We start from the raw sequence: 13,906 nt of genomic DNA, 5'->3' as shown, positions 1-13,906 counted from the left end.
TTTAAATTAATGACTGTGTGAGTAAAGAAAACTCAGGTTCAATACGTAGTGTTTGGGAATGTTCTATCACTGCCTACAAACATTCAGGTAAAAATATCCTTCTGATTCTTTGATGTTTTCCAGTAACGAAAGAAGGAAATTAAACCATCAGTGCAAGGAGTTTTAAAGCAGAGACTTGACTTTCCACTTAGGGGAAAAAAAACCCAACCAATGAACCCCACCACATTAAAAAAATCCTCTTAAAACAGAAAAATAGAATCTAATAAAGTTTCTTATAATATGCAAAGTGATAACATCAGAAATTAGATAAGCAATTAAATAAAAACGATCCTTCACACTGTGTTGTAAAGATCTAAAATGATCAGGGAGTCTAAAAATATTTGACTCAAAAGTTATGTGCTTTTAAACTACACACGTATATAGTAAGTACTGCATTTTGATAACCTTTCAAATCTAAGCATAGTTGTCTATTTTTTCTATTTTTTCTTCAAAAATTACTCTATAAACTCTTCAATATTCTGTATGTGTTCCAGAATTTAAACTATGAAAATGTCTTCATTTTTTTCCCCAATTTCATCAAACTAAGTCAAAAGAATTTTTTTCCTTTTAGTCATTAAGAAAAAAACAATGGTTCAACAAAACAGAAGTGGATATCAATAAAACGTTAACAAAAAGTGATGTCTTCCTAAAGACTTCATATGCAGATCTGTAGCTCCACCTAGAGCAGGAGTAAAAAGCAGAGAAGGGAGGTTAAAGTGCCTTATCACCTGTAAGTACTGGTTTTAAATCAACATTCTTGTTTCTCAATATGTGATAGATTGTATAATGTTCCCTGTTCTGTGAAAGAAGAAAGAAATACTCTGACAAGCATAAATTCCAGTGGGAAAAAGAAATGTTTCCCAGAAATCCTAAGTATGATTTCTAAATTCTTAGATTTTCTTAATGATAAAATTATTTGATATATTTTGTAAGTACAGCAAAATTGGATCTAAAATTGTAATTAAAAGTAAATTAAAAAGGTTTTATTCAATAGCACTTTATCTATTGATTTGATTTTTTATATGACTTTGACCTTTAGCCACTTTTAAAATGGAAAATGTAATATGTAAAATATATACATTTGTTTTGACATAAAGATAAATTATCTTATTTCTGTAATCTATCGCAGCCTTGGACAGACAGGGGGAAATTCCTGAGAGGCAGACACTGGGTCTTTGAGGCAACTTGCTACATTTTGAAAGTCAGAACACAAATAACCTTGATATGAGAAACAATAATGGTCTTTTCCAATTTATTAAATTACATCTATTTTCTACTCACATAGCTTCACTGGTCTGGGTTAAGCTCGAAGTGGCTCTTCCCTCAAATTCTCATTTCTTAAGCACATTCAGTCAGCTAGTGACAGCTTTATCTCTTCTTTACAAAAAACACAAGAGTTGGGTATCAATATATAGATTTAATATAAACCTCTTTTCGGGTATCTTGGAGGTGTTAAAAATGTATTTTGAATTAGAAAATAGACGGCTTCAATCAACATGAGACAGGTTTTGAAAGGACTCACACTTCTTTATTACCTTCTTAAAAAACAAAATGAAGAGGAAATTAAAAAAAAAAAAAAAGCATGAGATATGCAGAAAAGCGGTTAGTTGAAGGATCAGCATGTAGGACAATGACTAACAACTACCAAATGTGGTAGTTTGAAAATGATTATACATGCAATGTTTTAAAAAAAATAATTGCTAAGCCAGCTTGTTTCATTACACTCTGCATGATCACTGGCAATAGTACATTGGTTTCAGTGTTTGTTTTTTAATACATTTAAGAATCAGTTTAACAATGTGCCATACAGTACACAGCACTGGAATAGTCCCATTGTCTCAGAGCACATCTGAGCTTTTCAATTTTAATTTTTTTTCCTCTTGCTCATGACAGATTTTTTCAGTCTGCGACACAGTAGAAAGGTGGAAAGGACAAAAGGGGATAAAAGCAATTAACTTACTGAAATAAAATAATCAACTTAATACCAAGCAGCAAGGGGTTTCTTATGTAGCTACAGCATTACCAGTACCCGAGTGAGGAACTTCTAAGCTATCTGTTGCCACTCTGCCAAAACACTGATTGTATTAAAGATGTATCCCAGATGCTTCGCGCTCCACTGATGCAAAGCAGTCATATGGAACAGTGTGCAGCAATAGGGACAGGCACATGAAATGAGATCTCTGAGAGTTTGTATATAAATTCCTGATCTGATAATTGTACCAGCTGTAGAACAACTACAGTCATTGTAATTAGTCCTAAATCTGAACCAGCTCTTTTATTTCCATTACTACGACAATTCCTTTATAATCTTTCTCATTGCATTGTATATAGGTATTACCACAGAGCCAGATCCTGTATAACAACACAAATCAACAGAAGTACCAGTACACCAAAACCTTTAACTGGTTGATCTCAATAGCTTGTAAGAACATTTATAGGGAAAAATCCAACAACGTTGTGGATGACATACACATGACACTTCTGCAATTTAAATATTACATATTTCTATGGTGGGTTTTGTAGGGACACTGGGAAACCTAAACTGGATGTGGAGACATTCAGTTGTGTATTTGCATGTTAATACACTTTTATCCAACATGACTGATTTCAATAACAATACTATGGCACTGGATCCAGTTTGTGTACATTTTAGTGAATTTTCTGCTTTGAATTCAATTAAAGCTCTTTGCAAGAAGAGGAATCAAAAAATCACAAGCAATATAAATATGCATAAACATTTCTACATACATAAAAATATAAACATACATTTTAGAAGACCTTAAATAATCCTTATATAAAAAGATCTTACTATATGTGTACAATCATTCCAGAAGAAAAATTCTAATATGTAGCTTGACAATGTAATTTGCATAAACAAGTTATGAATTGCAAAAGGCAGTGCAATTAATTTATGCACAAATAATATATATAAATATTGTCATTTTCTTGCCCTTTTCTGTGATTACAGAATGCATGCCTTGGTCTAAAAATATTTTAAGCCATTTACTAATTCAATTCAGTATAATCTATTATACATATATTTTTCCCTGATTCTAAAGAAACTCTCATGTTCTATACATTTTTTGAGATCTACAAGGCATAATCTTTAAGTATTTTGATATTTTCTAAAATTAACATGATTATTAGCAGAATTTCCACTTTCCTCTGCACTTTACTAGAATGTTCTTTAATCCCTATTTTTCTGTACATTAAGTACTTCCTACAGATAGAGAACAGCTCAGTGGAAAACACATATGTGTAGAGGATATAAAGAGAATGATGAAGAGGAGATGAAACAGAAATTATGTCTACCCAAAAATTAAGGAAAATATTACTGACTTACAGGTGTTATTCCCTACAGACTTCCCTTAAATTCAATTTGCTATTGAAATAGCAAATATCACATGAATTTTTATGCTACTGGCAGACATTTTTCATTTTTGTTTTTTGATGTCTTCCAAAAAAGCTTTAAAATGTCAGTCCACATGATCTATGAACAAATGTGGAAGGACCAGATTTGCACACACGCTCTTAAGGTACCTCATATTAGCATAATGATTCTATATGAATAATATTACTTTCTTAATGCAACTAAAGATGAATTTACCAGACTTTTACTCTTCTTCCTATTAAAAAATCCCAAAGTGGAGCTGAATTAACAAAGTGGGTGGAATTTGAAACAAAAATTCAACTGTTGTCTCCTGGAAAAGTCATATTAAGAAAGATGCTTCCCAGCCAGATTCCCCTTCATCCCCAGGACAAAGTAAGTTTAGAAAATTATTGAATTTTTGGTAAGAATACCTAAGTACTATAAATCAATGATTAAATATACTGATCCATATGTTATAAGCATAAATATACTATTTGCTTCTGTCAGTGACAGATACAATCTTTCTTTTGTATTATTCAATTCTTTTTCCCTAGAAAGAAGTGTAATTTCTGGAACGTTAAAATGTAAGATGTAAATTAGGAGGACTCCAATGCAAACCATGAAAAAACCATATAACCAAATACATACACAATTCTTGAAAGGGTAAATAAAGGACAAAGGAAAGTCAAGAAAGGAACGATGGTATGGCTGGATTTTAAAATACAACATGGTAAAAAAAAACAGGTAAAGGCTTTATTTTGTCATTTTTCTCCACAGGATGGAATAAGTCATGTACAAAGTTTCTGAAAATTAGAAGGAAGAAAATACTGGAACAAACAGATAATTTGAAAAGCTGTACTTCATTAGGCCTAGATACAGTTATTCATGAATTCTGCTGGAGCCTTGGAGTCATCTGGCTGAACTATGAGTTTTAATGCAGTAGTTGACAGAAAATGAAAAAGGTTGCTGGGTAGCAAATCTACTTATCCTATGTTAGCTACAACTCAATATCATGGATAATTGCAGTCAAAAATTATTGCTTTTTAAAAAGGGGATGATATAGGAAAATAGTAAAAATCAGTTACTAATTTCTGCCTAATTTGTACACTGAAAGTGCAACAGGAATCTCTTTTGCTAAGGAGAACTAAAATATATAATTAACATTATATGATATTAAAATTATATAAAAATATAATTATTTTTTGTTTTCAAAAGTTCTCAATAGTAAAACCTGGGACTGTTCATGAGACAAGAGGTAGAGTTTTATCATTGATTAAGCTATGGTTAATTGGAAAGAGACAGAAATGAGAAAGTCCTCAGTTTTCATTATCTCTAGTGGTTAGCAGGTTAATGCATTATTTACTATGTGTTTATTCCTTTAAAGGGTCAAGCAGACACTGAAATTTGCAGAGAACATAGACTTATATGGGCTGTAATATCAAGGTCATAAGTGAGTGAAGAAAACAAATGAAATTCAGTGTTAAAAGATGAACTAATATATACCAGGGGCAATATTTTAAGCAACGCACAAACAATGGATGGTTACAATAATCTATAGCAACTGAGCTAAAAATAAACTCCAGTGTTACTTTTCTGGCTAGCAGCATGTAAAGTTTTGCAAAGTCCCTCCCTCCCAACTCTGCCCCCCAACCAAAAAAGGAACAAACTTCTCAGTAGAAGTAGCGTTATATACACACACATATACATGTATCAATACTGGCTGGGAGATGAACAGATCAAGAGCAGCCCTGCTGAGCTGGACTTGGGGATGCTGGTGGATGAGACGTTCAACATGAGCCATCAGTGTGCATTTGCAGTTCAGAAAGCCAATTGTATCCTGGGCTGCATCAAACGAAGTGTGGCCAGCAGGTCAAAGGAGGGGATTCTGCCCCTTTACTCTGCTCTCATGAGACCCCACTTGGAGTACTGTGTCCAGCTCTGAGGTCCCCAAAACAGGAAGGACACTGACCTGTTGGAACGAGTCCAGAGGAGGGCCACCAGGATGATTAGAGGGATGGAGCACCTCTCTTATAAGGAAAGGCTGAGAGAACCAGGTTTGTTCAGCCTAGAAAAGAGGTGGCTTTGGGAAGACCTAATTGTGACCTCCCAGTACCTGAAGGGAGCCTACATGAAAGATGGAGAGGGACTTTTTACAAGAGCATGTATTGACAGGAAAAAGACAAGGGGGAATGGATTCAAACTGAAAGAGCATCGGTTTAGATTAGATATAAGGAAAAAAGTCTTTACTGTGAGGGCAGTGAAGCGCTTAAAGAGGTTGCCCAGAAAAGTTGTGGATGCCCCATCCCTGGAAGTGTTCAAGACCAGGTCAGATGGAGCTCTGAGCAAACTGGTCTAGTGAAAGTTGTCCATGGCCATGGCAGGAGGTTGGAACTAGATGATCTTTAAGGTCCCTTCCAACCCAAACCACTCTGATTCTATATGCATTCTTACAATTGCTTCAAAGCAATTCTTTTCATTACTGATTATTCCATCTTAAAAAAGATAGAGCACTAACAGAAGGGATTGGAACTGAAGATTTCACACTGAAACATTTTTTTAAGGCGAGGTGGTAAAGATTCTTAGCACAAGGGCATACAATGAAACCATAGAGAATGACAGATGTCATAGAGGCAGAGCAGCATTTCCTAATATAATCATGTGACTTTAACCTTTTAAGTTTAATTTCCAAGTGTCCAAGGAATTTGAAATGCAATATTTAAGACTGTTAATTTGCTTAGGTCCTCAGGCAAATTATATATAAGAAATCAGATTTTTTTCCTAGAATGAACATAGAAAGGCTCACTGACATTGAAAGGCAACAAAATTAAAACATAAAGAGACATTTATAAAAATATATCTACATTTACACACATGTGTGTCTAAATAAAATGCATAATTGACTTATGTAACAGTGCATTCAAATTTCATGGTAGAAGAGTAGAAATACACATAGAAGAACAGGATAAAATCAGTAAGATGTAACTATGAATAATGATATTTCTCACAGTTACCGTAAGAGAGGAAAAACGTTGCATGTCAGCCTTCTAATCTACTTAGTGGTGAGTTTGCAGAAGCAAACTGAATCCTCTACAAAGTAATATGGGCAGAAACTCGGTAGATGACAAAAACATGTACGTTCAGGGAAAGAGAAAAGGTACCTTCTTTTTTCCTGAGCAAAACAGCTTGTTTTCCCTTAGAAGTAACTATCAGAAATTCCTTCTTCCAACTGACACACTATTTTACATGAAACAAATCAGTCATAAAAGGTGTAACGTGGGTCCATCACTAGATAACATTAAATGTGTCAAGGATTCCTTTTTTGTAGCAAGACCGCAGATTGCTAAGTCTCATGGAAAACATAACTGGAAAAATAATGTTTAAAGCTTGAAAACAGACTGATTATGTCTGATTAGAAAATGAAATACAAAAATCCTGAGCACTGCAAGTTTGCCATGGGGGCTGGACATCAGACCTTAATTATTTCAGTCAAAAAGACTGTCTGGGTAGAAATCTGGGGTTTTTTTGCTGGTTGTCTCAGACTGACTAGGACAGTTTGGTGATACAAAGAACAGAAATTTAGAAAATGCAGGGCAAAGATACCTTGATGGGAACAATAAAGAAATACAAATGACACAAAGCAAACCATGATTTTACACATGGCTACTGGGCATCCTTGGCTGTTCATTAATGAGGGTGAGGTATCAGCAGAATAAATAATATCCTTTATGGGGAACTTACTCTGCAACCACCTACTATAATATTTCTTGCCGATGGAAAATGGGAGTGAAAAAACATCTTACGATGATGATCTAATATTGTATTTTTTTTACTTTCACATTATTAAAAGTGAAATTATAATCCTCTAATACAAGTCCTTGCTCTAAAATTCAAAAATGTAATAAAGTACCTCTCAATGTAAAACTTTAACATATCTATAAAATAATTTAGTATCTATTCTAATACAATATTAGAATATTTAGTACCTATTTTAATTTAATATTAGACTATATGGGCATAACTTTGATCAGTTTTATACATATGAAAGGTTTTAGAATCTTCTAAAATCTTTAAAAAATATTTAAGGGAATATTAGAAGGTGAAAGGCGAGCATGACTAGTGTTAGATATATCAGTACAGGAAAAATGTGTTACATGCAAATTTGGTGCTAAATAATGTGAGTTAACACATTGTTCCACCAACCTGACTCATACAGACTTATTCTAAAGCAATTAAAATTGTGTATTTAAAAATCACATTGAACAGAGATTCAAGGACAGAAAAAATTAGGTATATCATAGGCCCTTGTATTTGCCTGAGACTTACGTTTAAATGTTTTATTTGATTAAAGCATCTGCACCTGATTAGACAGATCTGGAGTTTATTTGAGTGCCTGAAGGAGTGCAGAATTTATCACTGTTTCTGGGAGTTTGTTCTTATAGTCGATCTCATAATGAAAAATACATACTATATTCGCACTCTAAAGAGTTTCAGTGGCAATCTCCAAAAAGTCTTTCTCCATTGCAAAGAAAATTAGACATTTTCTCCAGTTTCCAAGTACTTAGGGCTCTTTTCTGTAAATTTTCTACTTTTCGGCTTCATTTTATTGTCTAGGCATAAAGAGCTGACACAGCATTCTTTAATCAGTTTTATCTATACTATACATGTGAACAATTTAATCTCTATTCTCCTAGCCACTACTTATTTCTACATATAACAAATAAAGAGAAATGCCGCGTGGTGTTGTGTGTATATAATAGTCACTTAGCTACCTAGTTTATGACCTTTTAATTATTTTCAGAATAAATATTTTCAAGGGTAAAATCCCAATTTTGAAAGCCTCACTTATATATCTAATTTCTAAGCATACAACTATCTAGGCAGCTGTACAAAAGCACTTACTTTTATCAGACAAACTTTTAACATTTTCAGAAAAAGAACTCACATTTGTTTGACAAGACTTTATCGTCCAAAAACCTTCTTTGAGTTCCAACAGTAATTCTCTGTATTCAAAGCTTTTGAACTGTTATGTATAGAAACCCACCTCACCATTCTATTAACTTCTCCTTTACAACACGGGTCACGTTGCTTGGGTCATTTTTTATTTTTTTTTAGCTTTAATATTACATTCACTGCTTCCAGGAGTTTCTAGAGTACTCCAAGTTTCCCCTAAAATGAATAGAGCATATATCTACTTCTGAATTCAGTTCATCTGAATCAGCTGCTTTCAAATATTCGTCGTAAAAATACTGCTTAATGCCTTCCTTAGAAACTAATTGCTTGGAAAATACTTCACCATCGTTATGAAGTATGAGTGCACTTTCCTACTTCTTTTCAGAAACAGTAGTGAAATAGATATTGAACACTTTTTTTTTCTGTCATTAGTACCAATTTAGTTTTCTTATCATTTTAATGGTGTCATTTATACGCATGTAAGGAGATACTCCTTTTTTAATCCCCTAATATAATGCAATATATATTCTATTGTCCTTAGCTAAGCCAGTGATTGTTCCTTAGTCTCACATCCACTATACATCATAGCTTTTAGTTCATATCAAATTATATTTTCCTTCGCACTTTTTACACTGTGATATTATATACGTGTTTTTTCCTAACTGATGTCCTCATATTGTCACTCAATATATTCGATTTTTAGAAGTTCCTTTTCTCAATCACGGTACAGTGGCTATTTGTTTGGTACTAAGCTTCCTCTTCTTTAATTTACCTTTCAGTCACAATATCATATCTACTTACACTTTAATCTCCAAAGAACATAATTCAGAACATGTTTAACTTTGAGAAATTAGCCTCTTTCAAGAATCAGTTCTCCACATTAATGCTAAGGACCTTCCACTGTTTACCAACAGTATGAGCAATTTAAAAACACTGGTCCCTAGGTAACTGTAAACTTCCATTACAATGATTAATTCATCTTTATCTAGCCCAATTAAGTCTAAAGTGAAACAAGTGCAGATAGAGTATCTAGCTATACATCTCCTAAACTGAATTCCCCAATAGCAATAGCAATTCCATTTTTCTTAAGAATGGAAAAAGGGAATTAAAAATAAAATAAAATTAAAGAAATAATATATTTTGGGTTTAGAAGAGTAAATATTCTAACCATCTTTTTCCCCCACAGCTAAACAAATTGTCTAAATGTCAAATTTCTAGTAAAAAAAAAAAAAAGAGCACGTGCATAAATGTTTGAAGACTAGGCAGTCCATGAGCAAGGAAGGGGTTACTAGGATTTGAAAAAGAAAGTGGTTTTGAATACCACTATTATAAATGTTATAGAATGTAGTTCCTTTATGTGGCAACCCGTTTTTTTAAAACTTCACTATATATATGGGTCCTGTATTTATATACAATTTTGCAAACAGTTCATTTTAGCAGCTGTTTGGCTGCATACACTGGAGCCATACAGAACCACAAGTATGAAAAACATATTAGTTTCAGATTCAACAGTGCTGAATTAAAAAAAGTGTGTCATTTCATTCCTCAATGAAAAGCCAATAGGTACAATAATTTCAGAAAGCTAACCAAAATAAACTAAAATGAAAATTATAACATCAATTTGAAAGTGGTAGAAACCCAAACATTTTCTTTTCTATTTATAAATGCCAAATATCTATCATTGTATCAAAAGTTATGAAACATACTACTTTAGACAAGTAATTTTAATAGCTAAGATCTCTTTCAGACACCTCTGTTATATATGAGCTTTCATCTTTAAATTTTGCTTGTTAAGGTAAGTTCTTACTATTACAGTGACGGATTATTTCCATTGCAAATTCTTGATTTCATAAGTTCATAATCCTGTGAAGCCTTGAAGTTGAATTTTTCTAAAAGAGGGTGTTTTTTTTCTAAAGCATGTATATTATTAAAAAGCACTCAATAAGAACATTAAAATGAAATATCATCATTTATTCCAGTATAAGTTGTAGAAGAGGTTCCAAAACAATGTAAGAGCTGATAGACTGGACAAAATCAAAGACAACTCTCACATAACACCCCTCCTTGTCAAAAAGCTGTTTGCCATGCAAGGTGAAATCTAAGCATAGTATAGCATACAGCAATTATTTACTTGAAAACTTTCTCAGCATCTGGTACTACATGGGTAAAACCAGAGCTCGAATCAAAGATGTTGTCTGTGTTCTTATACCCTTCACGGAATTTCTTCCTTAAAACATTTAAGCACAGTTAAACTGTCAGCATTCACCATGTCCTATTGTATTGTTTCAATTAACCTAGAAATTACAACAAATATCCTTTGCTTTTGGTTATTTCCCTATTCCAGAGAATTAGAAATATCTTCATCTTCTCTTGGATGTTTACATCAATTAATCTTTTGAGGTACCCTGTTTAATAGGGGTATACCTATATATAGGGAGTGAGACCCCCCATATATCTTTGTCAATGACATGGACAGCAGTATTCAGCATACCCTCAGCAAGTTCGATGGCAACACCAAGTTGTGTGGTGCAGTTAACACGCTGGAGAGAAGGAATGTCCAGGGACCTGGACAGGTTTGAGAGGTGGGTCTGTGCAAAGCTTATGAAGTTCAACAAGACCAAGTGCAAGGTCCTGCATGTGGGTCAGGGTAATCCCAAGCACAAATACACACTGAGCAGAGAATGAGTTGAGAACAGTTCTGGGGAGAAGGACTTGGAGGTGTTGGATGAGAAGCTTAACATGAGCCGGCAATGTGTGCTTGCAGCCCAGAAAGCCAAATGTGTCCTGGGCTGCATCAAAAGAAGTGTGGCCGGCAGGTTGAGGCAATTCTGCCCCTCTACTCCACTCTCATGAGACCCCACCTGGAACACCGCCTCCAACTCTCTGGGGTCCCAAACATAAGAAAGACATGGATGCTTTGGACTGAAGGCCACCAAGATGATTAGAGGAATGAAGCACCTCTCCTATTAGGACAGGCTGAGAGAGTTGGGGTTGTTCAGCCTGGACAAGAGAAGGTTCCAAGGAGACCTTATAGCAGCTTTCCAGTACCTAAACAGGACCTGCAAGAGAGATGGATAGGGACTTGTTACAAGAGTATATAGTTTTAGGACAAGAGGGAATAAATAGTTTTAAACTGAAAGAGGGTTATATAATATGTCTTCATATTAGACAATATGAAGAAATTCTTTACTCAGAGTGTGATGAGACCTAGAACAGGTTACCCTGGATGTGGTTGCCCCTTCCCTGGAGATGTTCAAAACCAGGTTGGATGGGACTTTGATCAACTCAGTCTAGTGGAAGATCCATGGCAGGGGGTGCAGGGGGGAGGGGGGTGGAACTAGACGGTCTTTAAGGTGCCTTCCAATCTAAATCATTCCATGATTCTCTTATACCTCTATGATATTTCCCACTGCTCAGGATCAGCAGAACACTTATAATCCAACTCACATCAGTTTCAACTTCAGGAATTTAGCCATGTTTTGCAGCAGTAGGCCACCAACCAACATGCTCATAAACTCATCAGTTTGGAAGCTTTTTGGTTCAGCTCTACAGCTCTGACCTGGGCAGCACTATTCCCTGAACAAATCCCAGAGAATCATGACAATTACAATGTATCGTTGCAGTGAACGGTATTCAAGCATCCTCAAAATACACAAAAAAGTACTCTTTTCAGCTCCCTTTATGACATACATAAAAATGGTCCATATGAGATCCCTGTCTTTCATAGAACAGGATCAGGTTAGAAGGGATCCATCAGGATAATCAAGTCCAAATCCCTGTTCCTTGCAGTAATACCTAAAACTAAACCATATGACTGAGAACATTATCAAGATGTTCCTTAAACTCTGACAGGCTTGGTGCTGTGACCACTTCCCAGGGGAGCTTGTTCCATATCATACTCTCAGTGGTAAACCTTTTCCTCATGTCCGACCTGAACTTCCCCTGACAGCTTCAGTCCATTTCCTTGTGTTGTACTGGTTCATGTCTCTATCAATAGAGAGATCAGCACATGCCTCTCCACTGCCTCCCTTTAGGAAGTTGTAGACTGTGATGAGGTCAGAAGATGAAGATCATCACAGTTACCAGAACAGAATTAGATTTTAAACAATTCCCACTACCAAAGGCAGCCCTCTTTCTTTTTTATCTAGAACCCATTGACCTCATGTGTGGTTATATTTTTCCTTAGAAGAAATCATTTTCCCGCTACCAAACAGAGGTGGTCAGACCCAGAACCTACTATAGAAACATATTCATATCAACTCAACTTAAAGGTTTAATTCACAGGGAAGCAAAATCTCTTTTTTCAACAGAACAGCTTGAGAGTATCAACATTTCCTTAAAAGGTTACAGATTTTCTTTCTTTTGTCCAGTCTTTATGTTTTTTCTCTCTTCCATATCTGTTTATTGACATGCATTCCCTTTAAAATATGAAATCTTAGCACACTTCTGATCAGTTTTATATATTCATCTTTGTTTATATAAACTGGAGAACAGTCCAAAGACTCAATTCTCTAGTAGCCCTTGGACAGGCTAAGGTAAATGCCACACATTGCCTATTGCATCTGAAAAAGGGAGAATTCCTAGCTTTTCTTGACTTTGAATTGCTCATAGTAGTAAAATATTCCAAATCCTGGCTAGCTGAAAAACCTATTCCTTAAATCTGTATAAGACCATAATAGTTAGGTAAGATTTCATAATATATTAAATGTTATCCATCCATAAATTTAACATGCAGTGATGTAGAATTCTTGAGTCTTTATAACATATGCTAGCATATGATTTTTTTTGCACAACTTTAAAGGTAAAACTGTCCGATATATTCTTGCTAGTTTACTCACAGCTTTGTCTGACATATTTATAAATTGTGATCAAAAGCATTTCAGCTACCTAAAGAGAAATTGAAAAAGGAGGGGAAACTTGCTTGTTCAGATATGGAGGAAAAATCTGTCTTTTTTAAAAAAAGCCTTCTGCACAGATAAAGTGGCCAAGGGCAAAAAACAATGTTTGTTTTGGAGAAACTCCTTATAGACGAGCTGTCTCTCTTGATATTTAAATAGAACTTGCCCACATTTGACTGATTTTAAACTATTAACACATACCTTTGATTTTCTGCTGAGATCATTAAATGGATTTCTGAAGTACAACATACTGCACGGGATGCGTATCAGGAGCTACATGGAATGTTAGCAGCTCTTTAAGCCCTCAGAAGTATGATTTTAAGAGTACAGACAAAAACCAGTATATGAGAATAAAGCAAGCTATTTTTAAGGTTGTATCAGTATTGGTGGGTGGCAGTGGGGACTGTTTTTATTCATTTTAATTTTTTTTAGCAGTCTCAATCTGAAGCCCTTTAAAACACCAAAATGCCAAGTCTGAGATCACAGGGATTTAAATTATGAAAGAAGCCAAATGAAGGTAAGTAAAAAACACAAGATGAAATTTTAGAAAACATAGCTTTGCTTTCTCTTTTTCCTTTTTGTTTTTATTCCTTTCTTATGCCTGGTTTTCTTAACTTAAGCTATTTATTCCTAGCCATCTTACATATTT

Source organism: Manacus candei, unplaced genomic scaffold, assembly GCF_025592945.1.
Source record: "Manacus candei isolate 608988 ecotype Guabito, Panama unplaced genomic scaffold, ASM2559294v1 h1tg000028l, whole genome shotgun sequence".
NCBI lineage: Eukaryota > Metazoa > Chordata > Aves > Passeriformes > Pipridae > Manacus > Manacus candei.
This window is presented reverse-complemented; position numbering follows the sequence as displayed.